The sequence below is a fragment of the Passer montanus genome, unplaced genomic scaffold, assembly GCF_014805655.1.
Source record: "Passer montanus isolate IOZ18808 unplaced genomic scaffold, ASM1480565v1 scaffold12, whole genome shotgun sequence".
Classification (NCBI taxonomy): Eukaryota; Metazoa; Chordata; class Aves; order Passeriformes; family Passeridae; genus Passer; species Passer montanus.
In genome coordinates, this window is record NW_024358722.1 from 9705314 (window position 1) to 9733160 (window position 27847).

The 27847-nt window shown below is 38.6% G+C and overlaps 1 long non-coding RNA gene across 1 annotated transcript; it reads right to left on the reverse strand.

Annotated features, from left to right (window-relative positions):
• Window positions 1-2530: 2530 nt before the first annotated feature.
• Window positions 2531-11834, reverse strand: LOC120496985. The gene is made up of 3 exons (XR_005626389.1): window positions 11783-11834; window positions 7190-7265; window positions 2531-2658 (listed from the first exon to the last, which is right to left on the reverse strand). It is a non-coding gene; the product is annotated as an uncharacterized LOC120496985 (long non-coding RNA).
• Window positions 11835-27847: the final 16013 nt, after the last annotated feature.

Here is a 27847-nt window from a genome sequence, read left to right on the forward strand (position 1 = left end):
TTAAGCCAGCACTGAGAAAGACCAGAGCAAAACCAGGCTGCAGTAAAAGACATTCTGCAAGGATGCTGGCACTTGGGTCATGTGTTAGAGCTCTCAAACGTTTCTTAATGTACTGCAGATGTTACTAAGCTTTGAGCCTTTTTAGCTATGTTTTCATTTACTGTTTAGGGGGTCACTGTGTTTCAGTGTTGCCAAGAGAGCTTTTGAATCAGCTTAATATAAGAATTAGTTATATTAATTCATTCAGAAGTAAATGAAAATACTTAAATGTCAAAATATAAACTGAAGGCATTCTATCCTGAATTCAGTAGCTAAACCAACAGACAGGACACAGTTCATCCCCCTTAGCAAATAGTTGTTATTTGTGTGCAAAAATTGTCACTGCTGGTTAACCCAGTGAGGTGTTTGGCTGGAAGAGAACTGTTACAACTGGAGCCTCCAGAGTCAGTCACAAAACAGATGTTCCAGAGAGACTGGAAAATAGTATTAACTAAAGACCCATAAAAGCTTCCTTTTCTTTGTACCCAAGCCTTTCCAGTCAGAGAAAACCGTGCTTACTGTATTTCTACTGATATTTGTATTTTTTAAATTCAGTTCTCAGCCTTCATAGCTGCCGTCTTTAGGAGGAGTAGGGAACTGAATCCTTTTGTGCATGAAAGGTGAAAAACACTGGGACAAAGATTTTACCAAACACTTCTTCTCCTCTGATTGTTGGATGGAAGTGTGACTTTTTGGAAGTGTGACAAGCCTGGTGCCTGTAGCTGCAAACACAGCTAAGAAATCTTATACTGAGTTCAATGGAATCTTTTCCTTATTTTACACACCAGGGCACTGCTGATGTTCAAACTACTGTCACTGTTCTTTTGTGCTGCCAAGCAGTCCCCAGAGGTTTTGGCTACTAAATCAGGCTCATTTGAGAGGAATTAATTCAAATACTGATAACTTGAGCAAACAGTGAAGGGAGATGAAAGAGCATTAGAAAACATCTAGGAAAAAAAAAGAAAAAGGCTGCTGAAAATTTATCGTCCCTAGTCTGCTAATAAAATAGGCTCATTCTTCTGATTATTTTTCTTACAAGGCAGAGGAGTGGTTGGAAAGAGAAAGTTACTCTAATTCAGAGGAATATCCTAAGCATCTGACTATTAGTATTAATAGGGATATCCTTCAGAGAATTACACAGATGTAAAACTTGGGGCCTGCTGCCTTTAACTTCATCCAATTAATATAGTAACGTTTTACCTACAACCCAACTGAGGTTTGGGGAAAGGACTGTACAAGCTGCAAAGAAAGGAGGAAATCAAGTACTGATATTGTAAATAGAAGCACAGTACACTTCAAACCAACAACAAATGCAAAATCTTATATATTTGCCTGTTCAATAAGAAATTCAGAAATACATCTGTATTTATAAAGAAATTAGCTACAATCCAAATGTGCATATGCGTGTTCCCATGAGAGAGACAGTATGTATCATGCACACAGGCCGTAAGAATGTTCTACAAATCATTTGCAATCGAGCCCTCAATCTCCTGCCACATATGAAAGTCAGATCAGTGTTAACTCAACAGTCAAAACTGTGTTGGGAGAGCAAATATCAGTTTTTCTTATAACATTTACCTGCCTTGGTCATGTAAGATCACCCAAGTACTAGTGCTGAAAGAAATACTAGTACAAGAATGTTTTATGACAAATCTCAAACCACTAGCACAAAAGAGTGTAATTTATCAGATGCAAAGGAAAACACTATCTGACAGTGCTACAAAAGTACTACTATTCATTACATATCTAAAGGCTACTGATCAATAGAAAGCACTATGCTCTTTCATTCAATAGGTTCAAGCTTAACTGATTTTCATGGCTTCTTGAGTGCTTTTATGACTAACAAGGCATGATCCACATAGTGCTTTGTCACCGATTTGCAAATAATCTAATAAAGTGACAGTAATAAATCACAATATCATTAATAAACCACCATCAAACAAAGCAGCACACTGAAAACAATGTGGAAAATGCACAGATAATTCTCCAACTACTTTGGGGAGTAAACAGGCTAAACACACAGTACTACTTAAGAGCTGTGAGTTCAATTCATAGTAAACATATCTGAGCTGTTAGAGATTTCCTATTGCAGTTGGCAAATATTCTATGTTTTTTCAGGACAGGTTCATATAGAAAAAAAAAGAACAGAAAAGGAAGAAAGAGATGAGAGAAAACAAAAATCAAATTGAGTAAACCAATGGTTGGAACACAAGAATATAATCAGCTTGGTGATGCTTGTATGCTGTTAAAATAACATTTTATGCCTGTTTACTTTATAATTTTGTACCTCATAAATACCTACAGTAGCTAAAATTGTCAGTGGTGCCACTTCAAAGGGCAGTGGCCCTAGGAACAAGATCTTTGAGGTCTGGCCTAGCCACAGTGTGGTTAAAGTTATGACAATGTTTCTTTAAATCTAAAATCTAGCTGGCATAAATCCATGAAAAGCACACATACCTTCAAATGTGAAATTCAGGATTCGTTTACTTACCCTTCAGGTGTGGATTTAGTGAAAGCTGGGCATTTAACATGGTAACAAGCTTCTACAGACTTCACAGAAAAATCCAGCTCCAAGGTACATACAGCAGCAGCAAAGCAGTCATTTTGACTCCATCATCTCTACAAAACATTCATACAAATAGCAGGTATTTACTTGAGGTGGAATCCTAGAAACAAACCTGCAGCTGTCACAGAAGTTATGGTTGGGCTGAACTCTAGACCTTAATAGCACTTTCCTCTATAGTGAATAGAAAGTCAAATTACTTAGCTTTGGATCATTTTGAATGAAAAACTAAAAAATTTGTTTCTTTTGCTTTTCATTCCCAAATTTAGCAGAGAAGTGTTACAATTACAAGGGGAAGTCAGCTTCCCTGGAATTTTTGCCTGACCAAAATTTTTTGCAAATACCACAAGAAAGCCTTTGCCTGTGTTATTTTCAAATCAGTATTTTAAGGCTTTCCTTCTTCTGATAAAAGGATGAATTCTTGAACATCAACACAAATCAAGTTCCAAATAAAATCTTTAGGTGCTTTTCAACCACTTCTCTGGTGATCCTTGAGCAAATAATTGTTTGTGTCAGTGGCTTGAGGTAAAATACATTATTAGAGCCAATACTAAAACCATCTTTCCTCTCAGCCTCAGAAACAAACTTTGATTCAATACTAATAGCCATGGAAAAGAAATAAATTAGGTGGTGGCTAATAGCAGAGTGAATGAGGGTTTTCTCTCTGAAGACCAGAGGACTAAACTTTGGTTTATTACAGCAAAGGGGACAGGTATTACAGATAGTTATTTACAGGCCAAACTCCCAGACTCCAAGGTAAACCATTCCCTTTTCATCTATTTCGGAAAACTACACATCCTAAATAAATACTTAGTTCTTCTCTTTTAAGGAGGTGAGAAAAACTGGTGAGGTGCAACTGAGGAGGAGCTGGGAGTGGTAGGGAAACCACCGAGCTGGAGGCAGGAGGGAGGGAGGGAGGGAGGGGAGCTCCCAGCAAGCCCTTTTGGCACCTTGGAAAGCCCCACTCCTCTCTGTAGCAGCCTGAAACAGCAACTGATGTCCCCAGCAGCTACCACATCCCATTGTCCACATCTGGGAGTTTTAAATGGGAGTCTGTGGAGTTCTCTTTAGGATACCAACATGATGAGACAGCAGTGGGAGAGGGGCTTACGCCTCCCAGGATAATGCTGTGGTATGTGGGGCCACAGCAGCAGTTCCCACAGCCATGAACTGGACCTCAGTATCTCTGCATGGGTTTAAGGAAAGCAAAACACTTTTGCCAAATTTAGTGCTTCTAGATACTTTGAATTTTACTGAAAGAAATTATTGGTCGAAATTCTTGAGAGACAATTAATTGATATGAAAAAAATCCCCTACTTCTATTAAAAAAAAACCCAACAAAAAAAACCCCCAAAAAAACCCAAAAAAGGCCCTAAGGAACTTAGGAACAAAACAAACCTGAAGCTTAAAGTCAGTGTCACCATCACACCTCTTATTCTGCATGTGATTTTGTTATTTTTTTATTCAGAGGTCACTGCTTACTTTAAATGTGACTTTAGCTTTTGAGCAGAGATGACCCTGTTGTTCAGCTGAACAACAGACAGATGCACGTGGAAATGGATATCTAAAAACTGCTAAAATGTCTAAAAACATTTAGGGTAGAGTTAGGTTATCTGCTGACATTTGACCTGCACATACTTCCTATACAATAATTTGTTTTAAAAGAGTATCCTTCATTAGTTTCATTCACTTTAGTAATGGAATCACTGCTTTTTTTTGTAATGCTTATTCGTATATCTGCAAATGAGTTAAGAGCCCCCTAAATCTTAGGTCTTTTCTTCTCAGGATGAGCCCCTCACAAATGCTTTTTGATTGCAGTTACAATCAGCTCTCCTTTCCCCTACTTTTCTTCTTTTTCCTTCCCTTTCCCTTTAGCAGAAGTTTAAAAGAGATGATGTCTTTGCACATCCCACTGCAAGACAACCCTTCCCAACATCTACCGGGATGTAGGAAAAAAGGAACTAACTTGTTCCTCCTGTGCAGAAGACAAGATGGGAAGGAGAGCTAATTTAAGCAATCAATCCCATCCCCTTTCCCTGTCTGAGTTTCAACATGGGCCTTTGATATTTCCGCCCAGAGCTCTTGCTCCCAGCAGCTCTCGATGCCGACGCCGCCGAGCAGAGCGTGAGGGCCGCGGCCGCAGAGGGGACAGGCCCCGCGCCTGCGGGAGATGGCGGCACAGCCCAGCCCAGCCTCGCCCTCCCTGACCGCCGCCCCAGGCTCCGCCGTGCTGCCAGCTTTGCTCCGGACTGGCAAGGGGGCCCACACGAGGCTCCCCGTGCTGTTGAGCCCCACGGCTGCGGCAGGAGGACGGGAATGCCGGCGGTGCCCCGTGACGCTGAGGCACTCGATGCTGCTCTGGCTCCCATGGAGGCAGCGTGGAGGGGGCATGGGGAGGGTCTGCCGGACCCACAGTCCTGCGGCTGTGCTGGAAATTAATTCCCACATATGTGCTGCACATGGGCCACAGGCCCGATCTGCAGCCTGCAAATAAACTTAGTAGCAGCTGGGGAGGGGAACCAACAGAGCCTCTTGTGCTTTAATGGGTTCTGTGTTTCTGCGTATGGGAGTATTCCCTCCCCTTTCTAACCCATACAAAGCCTTCTATAAAGTCCCATAAACAAAGCTGTGGATATAATTTTGAATGAGAAACTTGCCACCAGGGAAAACGGTGGTCAGGAAAACACAACATACCTTTTTCTCAGAGAGGGTGTTTTGGTGTGTTTTCATAGATTAAAACCAGATTTGGCTGGTTTGAGCAAGCAGGCAAACTTCTGACCTTTTTTCACATAATAAACCATCCCTCTCCACCCAGCTCTGGTACCTAACCTGTCCTAAAATAGCCAAGTGCAGCATGGAGCCTGGAGGGGAGCCAGCCTCATCACCAGGTGCAGATGTTTGTCACCACAGCACGGACATGGCCCTCTCCGAGCCCTTGTGCCCTGGTCTGGATCCAATAAAGCAGTCAGATGTGTGATCGGCTTTATGTTTTCAGGAACTGGTGCTCAACAAGACCTGAAATCAAACTTTTACAGGAATGCTTCTCTGGGTCAGCCCCACAGTGTTCAGTACTTGCTGGTTTGAGATGCCAGAATGCACCAGAAAGGGTTGTGGCTGAGAAATCAGAGAACTTAAAGCAAAGCATGATTTTTAAACTCCACTAACTTAGGGGAATCTGCATGATTCTATTAAGTTTAGCCAAGCAAAATCAAGTTGAAGAAAACTTCATATTTCCAAATCTGCACCCAAATGCAATCTGGATGCTTTTCTTGGTTGAATAAATGCAGTGAGATAAATAATATTTAAATAAATAATAATAAATAATTTAAATAATAATTTAAATAAGTCTATTTTCAGAGGCTTCTGTGCACAGCAACCTTTGAACTTGGAGTTAAATTGATAACGCAAAAAATGAGATACCTGAATTATTTGAAAAGTCATTTTTAGGCAAAGTGGCTTCCCTGTAGCAGGGTCTCTAACAAAATGTGAGCAGCCAGGTATGTCCCTGCACGGGTCTGCAGATGTGGGCAGATAGGGGAGAGAAGGTAGGGTCTGGGGTGTTTGCACTGCCAGTCCTTCTGGGAGAGACCACTTTTTCCTTGCTAATGCATTCAGTTCTTGGCAATAATGAGCAAATGGGTAGATTTTGGGAGATGTGTACCTGGCTGCCAAGCAGAACACTCTTCAGTTTGTTATTCAAAAGAGTAGACAAATTCAAAAGCATCATCTCTCTGCTGTTCTAGATTAATGCAACAAGCTTCACTTCAACTTTTTTCTTTTCTTTTTTTTTCAAGATGTAAATGCAGCAAAGAGTTTACTGATAAAAATATTGAGACAGTAGTAAAGAATCCATTTGTTGTCTAGATTTTCTCATAAAAATCACTGTAAATTTGAGCTATTTAATCAAGCATCAGTAATAGTCTCTCTGATGATTATGTGACTACTGGAAAAACCACATTGTTTCCCACATCAATTCTGGATATTTTCTCTTTTAGCATTAAATTAGAAAGAAAAAAAAATATTTAATTTTACAGCTTCTCGCAGTGGTTTATAAAATAAGAGTAGAACAAAATTGATAATCTGATTTTTTTTGGTACTTTGGAAAAGTTGAAGAAAGAAAAGAGCAGGAAATGTTGAAACAAAAATCAACTCCTCCTCCCAAATCAAACACAGAGAAAAGCAACAAGAAAAACAAAACATGTTGAGAATCTATGGCCAGTCATCTCTGACCCACAGAATTTTTGGGTTTTTTTCTTCTTTTCCTAATTTCAAAATCCATTTGGGGTTTTCTAAGTATGTGGGCCAGTGTCTGTGAGGATGCCAGTGAAACACAAAATGGACTGAGAAACAGGCTATTTTGAAGCCATAACTACTCAGCTGTTTTCTGTTTGCTTTGGCTGTCAGAGCTGTGGTAGATGTTTCCCATTCTGGTCTTCACACCTCTATTATGTTTGGGTTGCATGTCAGAAATATTTCAGATGCTGTGGATGGAGATTTCCTCTTGGCTTCAGGAAGAAGAGGTTCCAGTGTCCTATGGATTTCCCCTCTGCTGATCAGGAGGCTTCACCTACCATTAGCAGCACTTACCTTTGTGATACTGGTGTTGGTGCTTCCACTGGCTGCTCTAGCCTGGAGCAGGGACCTGTGAGCCTGTCTTCTGAGCCTTGAAAGTAAAAAAAAATTTAAAAAAAAAGGTGTAAGACTCTCAAACTTGATGGATGATAAAACCAGATCTTTTCATTTAAACCCATAAAAACTAACCTTCTTCTGGCTACTGCCCCTTGGACGTCAAAGGTAACTAATGCTCAGCAAAACCTGGCCAGGATTTGTTCCTGGTGGCTCCACTCCAGGGCAAGAGTGTTACTGTTACACATTTCAGCACAAAATTTGCTCACCAGCTCACGCTCATTAAAGAGCTGGCAATTCACATTATAAAATATTACTTATTAAAACTGCCTACAGAAAAACTTTGAAGCAATGACCACACCAATATTAGACTTCTGTCATGAAAATATGAGCTTTAAAAGGGAGGGAATAGAGTCCATTATCCAGTGGCTTCCCACACCTGTCTGCTTGCTGTCTGGGTCACACGGACCAGACACCTTGTCACCACAGAGATGGGTCTCCCCAGCAAAGCCAGAGCGTGGAGTATTAGGATTGTTTGTAACCCTCTGCAGCCCTACAAAGCAGCCCAACAACCCCAGCTGGCCTTTTTTTTTTTTTTTTTCCCTATAAAAGACACCACAGTAAGGGTAAACACTGCAACTGCTGGAAGCAGAGGTTAGAGTTCAGAACAATTTAGGGATGTCAGTCCTATACCATGCCTGCCATGCTTAACGGGGACCTCCTCAGGAGGGGCTGCTGCTAGTATCTGCATTTCCCTTTCAAACACACATCACATGTTTTAAACATTCTCCTTTGGCTCTCACTATGCTCGTCCTGGCTAAAAAAGCTTGAAGGAAAAATCAGAGGAATAAAGGCATTGCCCCTCTAAATCTCCACGCTGTAGCTCTAGCTGGCCTGGCTGCCCTGTACCAGCTTCCCTCTGACAAAAGGTAGCAACATGTGTTAATTAAATACAACTCTCTTTTTTCCTTCCCTTATTTTCCTGTTTCCTGTCTAGCTCTCCTTCCATCTCCTGTTATTATTGTATTTTATATTCTTTTATTTTCTCTTTATTTTCTGCCTATGATTATATTTACATCTCTTTCTCTTTGTTACTACTTTTTCTCACAATCTTCTTTTTATTGCTACTACATTTTACCCGCATATCAACTCTCACCATGACCTGTCCTTTAATTTTACCTATCACTCCTTTTTCTTCCTCTCTGATTTTTAAGTGGCCCTATCTCTTTCCCACTTTCCTATTTTCCATTTCTATGTTCAGTAATGTTTTTTAGCAAATGATATTTTGATTAACTTCTTCATTTTTCCTCTGCGGCAAACTAGGTAAAATTCCTGCTCTTCCCCTGGAGGAAAAAGACAGTGAAAAGTTAGTGGAAAGATGAAGAATGTGGAGATGACATGTCAATGAAAAATACTAGATTAGCTCACTAGTCACGTAGATATTGTCTAAGACAGGTTTTTTGAAAAAGCCATCTTTCCAACTTAGCAACAATTCTTGTGTTTATTTTTGAGCCAGCAGCTATTTCTTAAAGTATCCTGAAAACACCTTATAATTCATACAGATAGAACAATGTTGTTTTCTCTGGGGTGTTTCCTTGCCAGTTCAATTAAAACTGAAGACTGAATTTGGACCCACCATTTGTGGCATACAGTGTCTAGAGTGGAAATTTATTTAGGACACTGATAACTCTTAAGTACGTTTTATAGGAATTATGAACTACCTTAGCTATGATTTATAGCTATTTCCTCCCTAAATAGAACAGTAAATTGTTTCTGTGACTGCTACAAATGCCAGAATAAAAGAGGAGGCAGAGAATCACTACTGCACCCTTGATACGCCCTCTTCATCTTTTGCAGTGCCAAAAGCTGTTTCGGTTCTGTGTCGTTCTCTTCAGTGATATTTCACAGATACTTGTGTTTTGAGCAGGAATGGGTAACCATCAAATGTTTTCACTCAGGGTAGCATTAGCACTGCAAAATCAAGAAGGCATTTCCCTGCAGTCTGCTTTCTTGAAAGATGTCCACATCACCTCAGGCATCAGAGAAGATAATTCAACAAGCAGCAGTTCATATGGGCTCTCGCCCTCTGGGCTGCTTCTAAGCCTGTCTCCTTGTGTAACCTGTCCTTTCTTTCCCAGGTGATACCTCCTGGCAGCAGCATTTCACCTGGGTTTCACTAGGGGAGCATACTAAATGTAACCATGGAAATTCAATAGCTTTCAACTGCAACTCAAAGCAGAGACCACCAAGGGCAGTTTTGTCTGGTTTAGTGGAGCTGGCTTGTTAAATCACAGCCATTTCCCAAACCAGGTGTTAAACCCAGCAACAGCAAATTCTGATTTGCATTAGAGTGCCTTCCTTAGCGAGTGCTGCGCCTGGCATGAAAAATGGCACTGCTGCCTCCTCCACTTGTTTAAAGACAGGAAGGATCACACCCCATGTGAACACACACTTGGGGGAAAAGAGGAACTGCCTTGCTGGGTGCCTGTTCCTGACCTGCAACCATGTCTTCCAGCCCCACACTTGAAAACCAGTGGATAGTTCTTGGGCAGCAACGCTCCCAACCAAAGCAGTTCTAAGCTGCTGTGAGGGACTGGAGAAATTTTTTGAAGTTGCCTGTTTGCTTGTTAGTCACAAACAACAACAACACATTTTTAGGGTTTAATCAGCTTCCACTAATTTCCAACTTTGACATTAACTTGTCTGAGACCAGAATTTAACATCACTTTACAAATAAGTAATACTTCAATTCCCTCCTCCTTCTCCTCTTCACCACAACATGCATCCAATCACAGTACTGATAAACTGCAATTAAAAATGCAATTGCAGGACAAATTCATAGGCACTTGACTTTGGGAGATACAAAATTTTTACTGCAATAATTTCAGAAGAATGGAGCAGAATAAAATGACTATCAATTCTTCCACTCTTGTTCAGGCAAGTTAGGAATGTCATTGGGGAGTTTTCCACAGGAGCTCATAGCACTAGATTTGAGAGCAGACTTGCTTTTTTAAGTTGATAGACATTTGTCTTTTAGTTTTTACCCTCTGATGTGTGTTAACAGCCAATAGATGAAATAGGAATATTTCCAATTAATTTTCTTTCTACTCTTCTTATCTCCTACTTATCTCCTGACTACTAGAAGCAAGTTCAGATCAAATATGGTGCAGAGGCACAGCAACATAATAAAGCATTGCCAAGCATAACAAGTTGCCTTTCAAGGTACATTTTTCTTTAGTGACTTTTCTGCAGCCAAGAATAAAATTAAAAGAATGGGAGAAAGAGACAGAGGGAGAATTAGCACATTTAACTCAAATATAAGCAACCCACAAAATATGTTACTAATCAGGCAGATTCCCATCATCCTACTTATCATCTTGGGCCACTGCATGTGGTTTCTACCCAGATGTGCAGGATACTGAGGAAGACATCCTAGGACTACACACAATAGCAAGTCTCTCAGGACATACAAGTGGGACCTATGAACCCCCTGGCTAAGGCTGTAACTCTCAGCACACTGCATTTCACTGAGCACACAATTAAATTGTAGTACTCACTGATACTGGAGACCAAATTGGATTCAGAGAAGGATTAGGCAATTTGGAGATGGTAGATCTGTTACTGGGTATTACCCATAATGGCCAAGATACATCTATTTCAGAAACTCCCTCAAATGTTGACGCAATCTGGAAAGAAGCTCCAGCTAGGAAACATTGGTTATATGGTCTGATCTTGAGGTTTTCCCAAAGTATGCAAGAGCAACAAGAGGACTGGGGCCAGAGGAGCTGTTGAGCAGACATAGCTCTATGTCTAAGTAGAAGAAATCAATTAGTCTTTTGTTTGTTTATTGCCTTCCTTTACTCACTGCTATTTCAGAATGCACTCCCTTCTTGCTCTGGTGTGGACAAGATTTTGCTATCAGTAAGGGGTTATCAGTTCTTTATCAGTAGGCTATCAAAGGTTATCATGCATGGGCCAGAACCTTTGATGAAGGCAAGAGAGCTTTACCAGAAGAGCATCTGAAACAATAGTGGGTTGGATAGATGTGGGTTGGACTCCATCAATTTATTTATTTATTTATTTATATTTTTAGATGTAGATGCCAGTGACTTTATTTTAAAACTTCCTACATACCTTTCCTCCCAAATTTAAAGAAATAAAGTGACCGGACAGCACTCATTTTAAATTCCTAACATTGAAAGGACTGAAAGCTTTTGCACAAGCTCTTAAAAGTTTATGTTGTTCCCCATTATAACTGCTAATACTACATGATTGGCTTGTTAATATAGCTAACTCACCAGCAGCATTCACATTAATTTTCACCTTTTACTGTGTAATGGTAGTGCTATTTATTAGCCAGACAGACCATTTTTAGTAATGTTATAGGAACAGAGTGTGCATTACACAACAGAACTAGGTTACACCTGCAGCTGACCATTTCTATATTTATGGCTGTCTGACATCTGTAATGAATGGCAAATGGAAAATATTTGTTTTTTACTTTGGCTCAATATTTTTTTTTCATGTTTTAAAAATAAAAGTGAAGTGAAATACCTGGCTTTAATTAGGGATTTTAAATATCTTCAAGTCTCTTGCCAAGATGCCCTGGAGAAACAGAACAGATCCTTAGGGCAGTGCACAGGAAAGAAATTGTTAGCCAACCTCAACCATCACTGGAAAACTTGACTGAAAGAGCACAGTTTGCATTACAGTTCAATTTGTAATCACATCCAGCCCCTTTCTCTTCAAGTCTCAAGTACTAAGTCCCCTCATTGTGTGGGTATAACTTTAAGATGGGGAATTTACCACGCATTTTTAACAGAAGATCAAATGTTTTGCAAACTTTATGACAAACTGGTGGGTTTGAATGAAGTTAGGTTGTTCCTGATGTAATGTTTCATCTCACACTTATCATCTAATTATTATTGTTAACATGCAGAATCTTTTTTTTTCTCCTCTCTCCCTCAATCATGCAACCATTTCAGTAATGACAAAAAAAATTCTTTACAAACCAAATAAAATTCAGGCTGAAACTGTCTGTAGTACCAAATTCTTATCACTTAGAGATTTGAGAATTTCTGTTTAATTGCAGCAATATTTATGCAGCTGGTCACTGAAAGACCTGACTGAGATAGAGGAATTTTAATAGTATTTTTTTAAAAATAGGTTTTTAAAGCATAGGATTTTAAAAGAATTTAAAAGAATTAAAGGAATTTAAAAAGAATTTTTAAAGAAACGGAATAAAAAAATATCAACAGATGGAATTGCATTCAGCACACTCAAAGATAAAGGAAATAAATATTGAGGTACTTTTTTTTGAGAATGCAGTGATCAGAGCCAAAATAGCCAGTTGTCACAAAGCTGGAAAGATGGACAGTAGGTAGTCTGAGAATAATGAACAATGATGCTGGTCTCCTTCTGTCTTGAAATCAGATTTTTTGTTTTACCTGAAGGAGTCTTTGACCAGGTTCAAACAAAATAATTCTCAGATTCAAGGAATAATCATATTGACTCAATTTGGATGAAATTCCTTTCTTATTTGTAGACAGGGACTTTGTATGAAAACTGGACTTGTGGGCTCTCCTCTGGTCCATAGAAAGGTAAAATCTCCTTGTAAAAATAGTCACAGTGAACATTGCTTATATGAGGAGATGTACAAAGGCTTTCTCATAAAGAGCTTTGTTCTTCCTATTGCAGTAACTTCGGTCAACTGCAGGTAAAAGCATTTCAGGGAGGCTAGAAGGAGATTTTTCCACTGTGCTGGAGAGAACCCAAAACACTTGAATTAAATGGAATTCACACCAGCTCGCCAGCATCAGCTTTAAAAAAAATCTTTCAAATGTCCATGATCAGTTTCACTACCTGAAATGACCAAGATTTATTCTTCCTAGAGGCAAAACTAGGGGGATTTCCCATTCCCACATTCTTCTGCTATTCAGTAAAGAGCTTTGTAACCTACTGACAGGGCATATATCACTCTCTGTATAGATTATGATACTACAGAGTTGGTAGGTGAATGCAATCATCAGAATCTTTCAATCATACAGAGATTTGGAAGTGTGTGAAATGAAGTAGAACAGAATGAAATCTACCAAAAATTCCAGATTAATTGCTCCTCAAAGTTAGGAAATTTTGCTCTTTGGATTAATGAAAGATGTCAACTGACATCACTTTCCATCAACTTCCTATTCAAAACATCACATACATGTTTCCCTTCCATGTGTCTGCAGCACGGAATGGGGATTTGATAGACAAGGTATTAGCAAGACTAATCATAGATTAATGAATGGAAACTCTGCCTTCATTTCATCCTGATGAGGTTGGTAGTGGGGGTGGTTCTTTTGTTACTTCTTTTTTTGTTGTTGTTGTTGAGGACATTCTTGTGGGTGCAATTAAATTAGTGCCAAATTACCTGAAATAATTTGTGGTTATTAAATAAACCAGTCTCTGTTGTGGAAAGTGCATTGTTCCCTGGCATTCCAGAGGCTTCCTTCTTTTTTTTTTTCTTTTTCTTTTTTTTTTTTTTTTTTTTTTTTCCCCACAAGAGATTACAGCAAAAGACACAAGACAATACTGCTTTGTATATGTTGCCTCTTGGGTGGTGGAAGAAAAGACTAAGCCATGTCACAAAACTGCACGTATGATCTACAGCTGGCATGTCACATTATAACCAAAGACAAACAATCTTGTGACTCACAAAAGCTCTTAAGGAGGCATCACTTGCAAGGTTAACTACAGTGGTTGACAAAAGAGACAAGGTGCAAATGATTACCATATTTTCCTGACACTCAATGAGGTAAGAGAAGTGTGTTGGTTCAGCCTGATTCTCCATTGGGTATTTATTTATATTTACCTGATTTATTGGAATAAACTTCTAAATTTTCTAATAATAGCTATTTCTTGTTTTAGTGTAATATGAACCCTTTGCAACTTACCTTTACATTCCGATGTTTGACCGACTGGTTTTTGTAACACAGGGGGAGCTCATTTCTCCACAAATATATGTTTTTATAAATGCTGAGCTGAACTGATTTTTTTCTCACAAAACCTGCCTTTCTTGGTCTTTCAGTGCACAAGAATTCTCTAACAGTAATTCTTCATCATTTGTGTGTGACAGCTGCTTATGGTTCCTACTGCTCGGCCTTCTGAGGTTATTTAGCTATCAGATTTCTTATTCCTGGGTGTTTCACCACGTCCAATGGATTCAGCTGCAGGAATGATATTCTCACCACTTTACATTTGTGAGGGCAGACTGAGGTGTGTCTATGTTGGCCAGTCATCCTCCATATATCAATACTCACATCTTCTCCCATTTCTGTTGGTCTGAGCCATGAGTAACTCAACCAATACCAAGTGCCACGAAGCAACACAAAACTGATATAAATGAGAGCAGGAACAAAAGCTCACATTACACTGTAGTGTTTCTGGGGCAACTCCATTAGCATCAACTATTTGAATTGGGTTTGCTCTGGTGCAAAAGAGAATCTAGAAAAACGCTTCACTCTAACTCGTTTCACTGCTTGACAAAATTAACTGGAAAATTCTAACTAGTCTGTCAGGTTTTTTTTATATTTCCTACAGAAAGTATCCATTTTAACACAATGAATACCTTTTCTAGACACTTGTCAATCTGTTTGGCCAAACAACATTTACATAGTCAGCAAATTAAGAGGTAAATGAAGCTAATCAGGACCTCTCCAGATACTTTTTTCCCACAAACAATGCTTAATTTCCTACCAGGAAATTATAGCGTCTACTGAGATTTCAAGATCTGATTAGTTTCAGAGGCTCAGGTATTTAAAAAACCTGGAAATCAAAGTAAAGGTATAAACATAGCAGCCGCCCTATGCCTGAAATCTGGAGAAACCTGGTTACTGCAGCCCCTTGGGGAAGAATGGGACCCTCTAGATTTTTGCAGATAAGGTATGACTAACATTCTCATAAAGCTCAAAGATTGCCAGATATACACATTTAAAATAATTATGGTAATTAAATAGAGTTGCAAGCAGCTATAACTCCAGGCAACACCAGTTAAATGTGAAGAGAAAACATCTTCTGCATATGTTTGTGATTTATGTAATTACATGCTTCTACAAGCTACACACCATTCACTGGCAAACAGCCATCTCTTCTTTCATTACAGTTTAGCCACAGTAAGTAACATATTTCATCTGTTTGAAAAGCTCCACTTAATAATGCCACCGAGGATGTGTCCAACAAAACTGGGGAGTGAATGTGAAAAAATTAAATGTCATTTGGCTTTGTGTGTGTATGTGTGTGTGTGTGGGGGGGGGGGGGGGGGGGTTAAAAAAAGTTTTTCTGGGCCTCTTTCTGACGTACATCATGAATAACTCCATTTCAGACAACTAAATTACACCTTATGTCAATGAGAAATGAGTAAAATCCAAGGTGTGTTTCGTGTATGAGATTATGTGTTTGCTCTTGAGAATGACTGCTTTTCTCAATGTAGTAATTTTTGAAAATTAAACTGTATTGGGCCATTCTTAAGCAAGCCGTTACCAAATCTAGTGACTGGAAAGCAAACAAAAATGTTGCCTGAACAAAAATGGATTCAAAATTCAAAAAGCTTCCTCAGTGCACAGGCTTCCCTCTGCCAACAGAAGCACATAAAAAGGATTTCCCTCATATTTCAGTGATCCAGCCTCTGGACTATCCTCTCACACTCACTAGAAACTTTTAGCCAAGCTTCAATTAATATTTGTAAGGCAATAAAAAAGACAATGAGAAAGAAATAGGTAAATACTTTTTTCACATTTCATTAGACTTTCAGATCTTTTACTACTCAGTATCAAACTAGAGGCCATTGGGTTACCTGCCAAGTGCATATTTATTCAGAACAAGAGGCATCTGACTCTCATTCTTTTTAAGACACAACTGATTTTGCAGTTCTCTATAAAGCCTAGTTTATTCATTCACATGAAAGAGATTCACTAACTACAAGACACTGTCCTAGTACAACAATGGGTGTGTAAGTGGGAAGAAATACGCTTGGTTGCTGGAGATGAAATGGTGTGTCTGTAAAATTGCATGCAATTTATAATAAATATTATATTATGCTTCTGCAGTTGCTTTTCCATTTAGATATGCAATTGTGTCTTGAACTATTTCACATTTCAAGTCAAGTATAATCTCAAATTTGCCATTATGGAAAATATTTCTAAGTATGCTCTGCTGCCAGTGAAATAGTGCCTAAGTACATAGCTAAGAAAGACATTATATTCTATACATGATATTTACAGTATACATAATCTCAACTACAGTGTGATATCTGAGACCAAGCTGAAAATTCATTTCTGCTGAGCTTGAAAATATATAAGTCATAAATATTTGTCCTTTCCTCAACATTTCATTTCAACGCTGATACACTGTTACTCATAACATACTTTCTGGCTCTTCACTGCAACTCTAAAGGATTCCAGATTAAGATTTAAGATTTTTTGGTTTTTTCATTCTCTGCCCCCACCCAACTGCTGGAAATGAGGAATCTTAGAGTTTAAGGCACTGAAAGCCAGGGGTTCTTGCCCCTGCTTTCACCTGAAAACCGTTCTGTTCTCACCACTAAACTGAAAAATATATCTTCAGAGTCAATCTACATCTTCAGCTCATGCAGAAAATTATTATGTTTTTCCTAAAATCTCTGTATCTCATAGGGTGTGATTCCCAAAACAAAAAAGAATACTTAGAAAGCTGACACTCTGGTTTGTTGTTGTTGTTGTTGTTGTTTTTTAAACTCTCTTCAAAAGGGAATAACATAAAAAATTCCCCACACAGTTTTCAGTAGTTTCTAGGTTAGGATAGTTGAATCACCTGTGATAAGAAAAACCAATCCTCAGTTCTTGTCCCAGTTCACCCTGGCCTGAATCCTACATCTGAATCTTGCCCATTCTGGGTCTGACTAGAATTTACTGATTGCTGTGGGAAGAAAAAACAGAACAAAAACAAGCAAGGAAAACCCCCCCAACACACAAGGCAAACCCACCATTAGTTAAGGTAATTTCTTTATTGAGGCCACAACAGCTTAAATTGTAGTCAAATCCATTGCACATGTGTTTGGAGAGTTTGTGCTCTTTAGTCCATAGAACATGAGCTGTTACTTACCATTTCTGGCACTATCAACAAAATCAGCTCTTCCCTGTGGAAGACAGGGAAGACACTGCTCAAGACAGATGGACAGAAGGACATGGCATAGCCAGAAAATGTGGTAATGCTATTAAGAACAGTCATGTTATCTCTGCTAGTTGTCACCTTAAAACCTGTGGGAAAAAAAAGAATTGAGGGTGTGATTCCCAAAACAAAAAACAATATGAGAATTAGGAATTAAATAAGATTTAGGTGTTTAACACTCTTAGCTAAGAATAAGAATAAGAATAAGAATAAGAATAAGAATAAGAATAAGAATAAGAATAAGAATAAGAATAAGAATAAGAATAAGGCTTTGTGCCATCTTTCTTTTGATTTGCCAGAGGACAGAAAGGGGTGCACAAGCATGAAATCATGATAGGTCAAAGCCTCCATGAATATCCAGGGCACTTCCCCACTGTGTTTAACTTGAGGGAAAGTGTATGGATCAGGGCATTGGAGCCTGCAGGGAGAAGTAACATTTGGTGTGTCTCAAATGGTTCCCAACTTGCAAGCATTGGCCAGCAAAGCCTCCCAAGTCACTTCTTGTTTTCTTAGTGAAGACCACTTGCTTCTGGATTTGAGAGAATAAAGGTCTGATAACCTTGAGAGCACATTGCCATGGCTTTGTCCCTGTTGTGGCAAGAGAAAGGCAGCACTTTGTTTTTCCTCTTCTTTTTTACTTTGGTCCGCTATACTCTTTGACTAAACCTCTGGGGATCTGAGTAATAAGAGACTTTTTGTAAATTAAGAAAGCAGCTAAATAGAGGCTTTTCAAAAGGCATTTCCCCATCATTCTTTCTAAAGGAAAGCAGGTGTTTGGCTCAAAGGGACTCGTTCTCTTGATAGTGCAGTAAGAGAGTAAAACTGCATTGTCCCCTAAAGCAAAAATAAATAATTTCTGAAAACATGAGAACTGAGCCCTTGGTGAGGAGGTGAATTGGGTGTCCACCCTCTTGAACTAATTTATAACACCAAGATGTCAAGTGACATGCTGGATGAAGAAATGATTTGTGTCTGAGAAAAGCTTTGCAGAGATCTCAGAGGCTTGGCCAAAGGCAACTTCGCCTTGATAGAAATGATCAACTGCCAAACTCAAGAGAACTGTAAAGGCTCTCATCTGGGAAAAGGGGGAGAGTTGCATTTTCTAACTGTGGACCCGGTTATCCATAGCCTTTGCCAGAGCCAGGATGAAAGCATGCCAGGCGTTTAGCCTATTCATTGCATGCCCTTTGGAAGGACATATAAATCTTAAGGAAAGGTTTCGGTACTTTAAATATATCAACTCTAGAAAACATGCAGAAAACGGGTATCTAAGTCTCCAGGCACTTGGCACAAAGCGGAATTCTACACAGAGGCTGTTTAAAACATGTGCCCAAGTGTGTACTTATCTGCAAAGCTTCCTTACCATCTGATTCTTCTAAGAATCCTGATTTGCACGATCAGAGCTTGTAATTCTCACAGCAGGGTCAAGGCCATAACCAGTTTATACAATTTAAATCAAACATGCCAGCTTACACATTCCAGTTTAGACCAGTGGTTACCACTTGCAGTGAGATTGCCACATTTGGGGCCAGATTTACAGAGCACACAATCAGGCAGCTACACTGTTTTATGTCAGCAGTGGATCAGCCTGTTGGGCCAAGGCTGTGAGATGCTTTGTGTCATGCATATACCCTCTTGCAATTAGGAAAGCAAAGAGATATTACAACACAGCATAGAAACACGTCCTGCGATTCAGGCACGGGCAAAAGATGTCAGTAGAGATATAAAATTGACAGTTGTGTGATGTGGTGATTCCTTATCTATTGCAAAAAAATAAATTAACAAGTTAATATTCCAGAGTTAAGGATCTAACCATTCCGGTTTACAGGGCTGTAATTCAGCCAAGGGTAACGTGTTGCACACCAGAGGAATTTAGCCTTTGACCTGATTAGATGCCAGAATCATCCAGTTCCATTCTACATGTGAAACTTCACACAACTCTAATTACTGAAGCCCCAAAGAAAAAAAGCCAGAGGTGCCACAGAGCTGGCAGGTATTAAAAAGAGTCAGAGGTAGCTGCTCCTTATGTTACTCTCTGCCTCCTGAGAAACAATAGTTCAGAAATCATATAGCTTTTCTTGGGAAGACTTTCTAAAGGTGAAAGGGTGAGATTTGATGTCTAAATCCTGTCTGTGACTATGAAAATCCCTGCCTTTGTCTAGAGTTAACAGAACATTGAGAACCTAATGAAACATTGATTTTAATTATGATATTTGAGAAATTACTCACAGAGATCTTGTTATTGCTGTTGAGAGCAGCTCACTGTCTAATGATGTTGAACAACTGCAAACAAGAAAAGGTAATTAATATGAACAGAAATGAAAGAAAAGCTCAGAGTTAAATCTACTGAAGTTAAGAAACTCCAAGGAATCTCCATACAAAAAAGCTGTATACTACACAACTAGAGAATTATATTTCAGAATGGGAAATGAGTGGTTTGAGCAATCACAGGTGCCATCATGAGCACCTCAATACTAGAACCTAGGAGAAAATAGTAAGGTTAAATTAAAGACCTTTCAACATAAAAGGAAAACAATAAAACACACCTGAGGTTTTTCAAAGGTATGCCAAAATTACACTACACACTGCTATATGAAAAAGGAAATTATCTGGCTTTCAGAAAATCATCAGATATGTTTCCAAGGGAAAAAAAATAATACTAAGAAGGTGAACATTAATTCCAGTATTTCAATAGATATAGCAAACCAAATAAGAAACAACAAAACACAAACCTGAAGGTCTGGAAGGTTATTAGATGTGCACCTAAAAACATTAGTCTGGAGCAGGAGGTATTTAATACTTTCATTATTGACTTTGTCAACAATCAACAGAAATGCTCAATTCAGAGTTACTGACCACATGAAGTCAGGGAGCTCTGCCCCTGCTGAAGAAGGCTGGAGCATTGCACAGGAATGATCTTAACAGCATTCAGCTGCATGGACAGCAAGGGAAAAACAGAATTTCTTTTCCAAGCTCACAGACTGTGATTTATGCAACAAAAGAGGAAAATGAGCATGGTATTTTATTTGATCCCAGCCATTACTTAAAAAAAGCAAATGCAACCTCTCAAGGCTTCAGGCAAATTAGAAAAGGGAATTATTGAAACAATTGCACCATGCCCAGGTACTAATACACCTGAGGCCATAGGTATAAATTCTCATCATTGACATTCAAGAACAGTAAAAGACTGGAAAACTTACAAAGAAGGTCTATTCAGACCATAAGAGGAATAGGTAGCCTCTCTTATGAGAGAGAATTAAGACAACTTGGCTTATTATCTTCCCAAAATTTAGGCTAAGCGTGTATGTGTTCAATTATTTTATCTGTGCTTGGTAGCATAGGCAGCAAAGAGTTCAGCACACCCACCAGTGCAACTGAAAAGCAGGAGAATGTTTGAAAGTGTCACAGCAGCAGGATCCCAGCCCAACTTTCTAGCAGGGACATTAGATCTATAAACAGAATTACAGTCATGGAGCTGTCTGCCACGGCAAGGGAGTAGAATCAGCGAGCCCAGGCTCTTGCTTTTGTCAGAGTTCCCTGATAATGAGCGGCTCGAAGCACAGGCACGCTGCTGTCTGCAGTCAGTGTGGCTCTGAGCAGCACCGCGGTACCCGCGCGCGACGCTGCTGCGCCAGGCCGCGAGCACAGCGCAGCTCTGCAGCTCCACACACATCGCCCCTCAGAACGGGATGCCAGGCCCCAAAGCGTACTTGCTGACAGAAATTGAATACATAAATTGTCACAGCTTTTGGATGCATTGAGAGGACTTGTGCAAGACTGTTTGCTTCAATGATTTTGATCCTTTAATTTCATTTTTTAATCACAGTATTGGTTGCAATGGTTTTTCTTTCTTTTGAATTCATGGTGGAAGTCATCATTTTCCTCTGACATAAGACACTAGAAATAATAAAGGAATACTAGGAATTATTCTACATATTGAGAAGACAAATGTTGCAATGATATTATTTTAAAAGAATTTGTCTTACTAAATTGTTGTTTTGTGACCTGTTTGGAGCAAATCCATGAATTCTAGCTCTATTTTTCCCTGTCTACACTAAAAGGGATACAAACTTATTGAAGACAATAACAGATACAAAATGCAGTGCCACAGCCTTCATTAAAAACAGAGCAGCCTGAGTATTTTTGTTCACTTTTTCCAGGACATAAAAAGCTCTGATGAAAAGAGCTGATGCATTGTGCTGCCTGTGCTTTTCATGGAACTTCCTAGCATGGATCAGTGAGGGAAAAAAATGCTCAGGGTTGGCTTGATTCAAAGTATGAACCAGAGGTCCTGCTAAACTAGAGGCACAAATCTTGATCCAGTTATTCGCTTTAGCCATTGGTTACATATGATCCCACAGAATTAGCATGATGCAAAGCTAAAGGGGTTTAGCTTAGTTATGTTTTCAAAACTGTCTCAGCCTTTGAAATGTCACTGTTTTATTCAAAGAGAGGATTAAGAAAAAGTTACTATTCTTTATACTTTTTCAAATACATTGGAAATCTGTTTCAAAGCTTCAAAACCCTGCCTCAGGCCCCCTGGCTCTGTTTTATATCCCACAGAACTGTCCTGAGGTCCTTCATAAATACTTTGATTTTCTATGATAATGAATGAGCAATGAAATGAGACAGTTGTTCTCAGTGATATTCTTTGGTATTTATAAATGTGGCATTATTACTTCCACAGGTTACATAGCCTTTGTAGAGATGTGGGTTTCATTTAATTTCCTAAGAGAGACAAGTAAAGATAGAAAGCAATTGTCAGAGATGGGAGATTATTTAAAGGATATTTTGAAATTAGCTTTCTGATAATTATCATATGACCCCAGGTTAAACAAGGGTTTCCCATAACACATCTGGGTCATTTAATTTCACTAGTTAACATAAACATTAACACAGCATCTGTCTTATGATGATCTAGTAACTTGCTCCCTACATCTTTCGAATGAAATAAAACAGCATATGGGGTTAAACAAAGCCAAACTGAATTACAAACAGCAAACAAGTCAAGGTACATTTTCAGCATTTATACTTTTCATAAATGACCATCTAGCCAACTAATAAAATTTTTCCTGTGAACAACAAAGAAGAGGCAAGGCGACAAAAGTATTATATACACAATTACCAACCCTAAAAACCAGAACAGTTCAGGAGATATGTAGTATACTGCATATTAATTCACATAATCTGAATATAAAAACTCAGATGTTACTGTTTTTTTCCTGAAAAATCCCTATTCCATTTTTCACTCTTTTTCCCCCACAAATTGAACCAATTTTATTCACTCTAAAGCTGAGAAAAAAATCCCCATGACATGGGACTTAGATTAATTTCAGTATATCTTCTCTTGAAATTGTCTCTGCTGATCATGTGTACTAGAAACAGAAATACACGTTGTCAAACTACATTAAAAGTCAAACAAAATCACTCTGCAGTGGTATTTGTAATATTCATTGGATTTTGTCAGTTCTTCAGTTTACAGTAGTCCCTTAAAAGACTTTATCTTTTATGTGTGAAGCCATGTGAAAGGCTTTATTTCTAGCTTAAAGCCCTTTTTAGTTTCAAGATAAATAAAAAAGGGATCATCACCTCAATCTATTGAGATAGGGTGTACTTTTTTTCTTCCTCTCTCAGATCACTGAATTTATTTCTGTGTCTAACTTAAACATGAAATTTTTGTGGGAAGGTCTTAAGACCTGTCAGGACAACTAAGTAAGTAGCATATTGCCTAGCAGCTTCATGTCCTACAGGCTTAAACAGAATTATACATCTGGGAACTGATTATCTTTTTTTTTTTTGGTGCCAAAACTGCCATGAGTAATTGGGTAAAAAAAACTTTTTCAGAGCTGTACGATTTTTTTTTCCTGGCAGAACCATAAAGAAAGACTAATTTCCAGTTCAATATTGGAACACCTATACATATTGATTTTTTAAAAGGTGGGAAATCCATTTCACCACACAAGCTATTTCTTCTGCAAATGACACTTGTTACTTATTTCTACTTCAGTGAAAATTCTTATGAAAAGTGGCCAGAAACAGAGTTTTATGTGTAAGTAATATGTTGTCTTCTGAATATAAGAGAAAATACTCTTAAGAAAAACACAGTAATATTTTGAGGGTCTTATAATTTTCCTTAGGTATCCCATCACAAAAACCCAATTCTAATGTAATGACCAGCCAGGATTTTCATAAGCGTTGACGATACAATAACCAGTTTGCAATTCAAGCAAGAATAGTATTGGACAGGAATCTCCACTGCATCCTGGTAATGTGTCACATAGGCCAGAGTGATCGTGTTTCTATCAAATACCCTACTGAATCCTTGTCTGTTTGTTCATTATCAACATTTAGAAAATGGAGGGTAGTGTTACTGGGGTTCTTCTGTTGGAAAAAAATTAAACAGCTGGCTGCCTTTTAAAGTTTTAGTTTTGATTTAATGTTGTCTTGTGTCTGACTTATGACAGAATGTCAAAGAAATGTGCTTGAGGAACACATTCTGACAATATCAAGACATTGCATCTAACTTTACAATACACTAATGGCTTGCAGACAACTTCTCCTTCTTTGTTTATTATGCAAGGAAGTGGCTGTCTTCTCATGGGACTCTGGCCCATCTGTTAGACAGCCAGCAAGATCAGCAACAGAGCTGTTTTCTTAGATTAAAAATGGCAAGACATTATTTGCTAGTATTCTTTCTTATGTCTTTCAACAGTGATTGACAACACTTTACCAAATTGGGCCAAAACTATGCCAGCAAGTTAAAAATATACAGGGCATAAATACCAAATATAAAATCACAAGACAACTGATTTGGAAAACTATTAATTGTACTGCAAAACTGTGCATTTGCAGACTCTGCCCCACAATATGGAGAGCTTAACTGAAGGAAATAATTCATTTATCAGTTAAGAGATATTTATAAAGCACAGCTGGACAAGACTTTAAACAGAGGATCAGCCACAGCTAAAAGTCTTAAAAGAGAAGTCTTTTGGCAGCAAGTGGGTTTTCAAAAGCTTAAATTTCTTAACATGAGAGCAGAGCTGCATTCACTCTGTGAAACATCACTGTCTCAAAAGAAATTACCTGCTCCATTTTCAAGAAGAGCCTGTGATATGGAAAGTAAGGATGCATGCACTACATTTGCCCAGTTCTTCTGTGAAGTTGGAAAGTTGTTCTCTGTAACTCATCTCATAATTTGTACAGTGGGAACACCAATACTGTTTTCAGTAGAGAGATTTTGGGAACTGTTAAAAAATCTAGAGATGGCAACGTATCAGAAGGGATCAAACAAATATTTGAGAAGTATTTATAGCAAATGTCCTTAAGATTACAGCAGAATAAGAAATAAAGATGATGTGAGATCAACCGTGTAAAGACCTACATGGAAAAGCACCTAAATACATTCTTGCTGATTCTTATCCAGATTCATGTTTTATCTTGTGCTCAAATCCTTTCTTAACAGATACACTTTTTCTGAATAAACTTCACATTTACCAAATGAGTCCTGAAGTTTTAGCAACAACTTGAAATCATTTGAACATAGCATAAGCCTTCATTCAACCTTTTTAGAAGAGCATAAGTGTGGTCAGGCTACTGCTGCTGAAAACTTTCATCTCTCACAGGTTTCAATAGTGCAAGCACTCAAATGCTTGTGGAAAAGCAGGGTGAATACCTTCTTTTACCTAACAAAACCTGAACAGGAAAGACTTAGGTCTGCAATATTATCTGATTTCCTACAACGTTTAATGATGAATGATGATAACTGGTCAAGAAGAAGTTAGTACTGACTGGAAGAAACCAAATCTAATGTGTGTTGGCTGAGCTGGAAGCAATCTCTTATGGCACTCATACAGAATATGGGAATTTCAGACAGTGAAGCTTAAGAAACCAATTCATGAATAATGAACAAAGATAAAAATATTTTCTGCAGGGCTTTGAAAGCAAATCTGGAGAAGATTTCAAGAATATAAATGCAGGACCAGCAAGGTGGTAGGCTGGATGTACTCATCAGCTGTGGGGGTATAATCATCATATATAAGCTGTGATGTGAGGGTCTAAAAATTGCAGAATTCCATCTGAAAAAATAAAATCAAAGCCACACATAGCTAGCACCTGACAGGAACTGAAGGAAGATGAAAAGAATAAGCAACTTTCCCGATCTCTTCTCTTTCACTACAGACCCAGTGCTCCTGCTTTCCTGTTTCCAGTTATAGTTCAACTCCCTGACTCTCACTTGAGGAAGTTCCCAAAACACAGACCACAACATCCCTCGAGTGCAATGAAGAGGAAGACAAACAAACGGAAGGCATGTGATGAAGGTACAGCTCCATGAGAAATGCAGATGAGCCAAAGTTTAACTGAGAACAAGCACAATGCTTCAAGAGAGAAGGTCACCACATTGCTGCTTGCCATAACCATGTGCCAAGGTTTGGTTCAAATCATTATGCAGAAATATTTGACAAGGCAGACACGTTCTGCAGTCACCACACCAAGCAGTAGGGGACAACAGAAACCTGGAACCATAGCAACAGGCATGGAAGACAGAGTGAAAAATGGGAGCTGCAAGCACCCAGCTTGGTAATAGATACCTGCTTGGATCATGAAGATTTCTTCAGAATAAAAAACAAGGACTTTACCGAGGGCCTCAGGCAGAGTCTTCCAGCCCTAGAAGTTCTCTGCGCACAGTTTATCTTGGTGTTACCAAGAGGCTTTTATGAACACACAATAAATCTGTACTCAGTACCCTTTGCCATGTTTCCTTTCTCAATGGCATGCTCTGGTTTTACAGGATAATATTAGGAGTGTATTTCTGTGAATCCCTTCCTGCTGGAGCAAGAGTACATGAATATTTTCCTTAGTGCACAGGCTTCAAGCCATCACCCTTTAGCTGTCCTGAGCAACCCTGGGGGCAAAACTGCTGGAATCACACACTGCTCATGGCACAAAGACAGTGTTTGTGGAGAAATGAAACCCAGTTCCTAATTGGTAAAGAGACTGCCCATCAGCTGGCCACATGTGCCATCTTAAAGATTTCTGAAAATAAGACTGATACTTCATTCTTTCCTTTGACTCTGCAAAAGGTGAGCTGATTGGAGTAGCCCCAAATCGTCTTCTTAACCAGCTCTGTATTTTCAGTGTTAGCTGGGCTTGACATTGCTCCTGAAAGCATGAACCAGAACTAGCACAGACAGTAGTTGTTTTAGCATGTAAGTACATTTGGAATCGAGGCTTTGGCATCTCTTTCATCAGGAAACCTATTCTAAGGAATGCTGCTCTTATCTAGCAGATGTTTTGCTAAATAATTTGCTTTGTCCTTCACAAAATATGGCTCAGAGCCCATATACACTCCACTGTGGAGATAAGAGTGTTGTTTTTAAAGTAATGAGTGGAAGTCTCTTTCCCCATAGAAAGCTCTTTAGGAATCTTTGACTGTGAAGAAATAAGCATTTCCCAATGAGGATCTAGAATGTAATTTGTAAACAGTTCACATTTGGATTAAATTTTTACTACACAAATTACTCTTTCCTTAACTGAAAGAGTGAAGTTGGATGTGTAAAAGGATAATTAAAAAATTAGCTGAGCAAAAAGTTTGCAAGAAACAGCTTTTTTAACTGATTTAATCCCTTTCTCTGCTCAGAAATTATCTATAGTCAGTCTTTTGTTATTAATTCCTTCGGTACTCATCTTTGTTAGTCAGAAGTTTTGTGCAAACAAATTTCTCCCTACTCATTGCACACCAAATGCTGACTGTGTTCTCTTTAGCATTTTAATATATTCACCACTTGATAGGTTCAAGCTGTGCAATTGGGTGTCTAAGTCACATGGTGTTGTTTATGTTCTCAGAATCCTTTTGCCCCTAATGATTTTCATATGGTTGAGACATAAATTTTGTTTTATGATTAAATGAAATTTGGCTCAGAGGAGCCAAAATTAATTTTTCAGGAGCATTTTGTACAAACAAAACTCCACTGACATAAACACATTAAAAAGGGGTTGTGAACACAGCCAGAGTGAAAAAAAAATCTATTTAGAAGATGCCAAAGTGCAAGAATATTTTTTGTCCAATAGCCATTTTTGTTCTTATCAGTGCCTGAATGCCATAGATTGCAGACTTTCTTGATTCAGTATGAGCTCGTACGTAATCTGTGGGTTTTACATAATGTAAACCTTCACACAGAGTAAATTTACTAAAAATGTGAAGAAAAATATATAATTTTATACCACTGTTTATGCATAAATATTTCCAGAGCCAGCTGTATTTCTGCCAACTCTACACAATAAATAATTTTTTTTATTTCCACTCTCCTAGGAAAGCAGCTTTCTTTAAAACAAACCTTCACAATACATGTTGTTTGCTACCATTTCAAGGCCTGCTACACTAATGGAAAAGAATGTGCTAAATGTAGCATTATCATGCAGGTCAGGCAGGGCAGC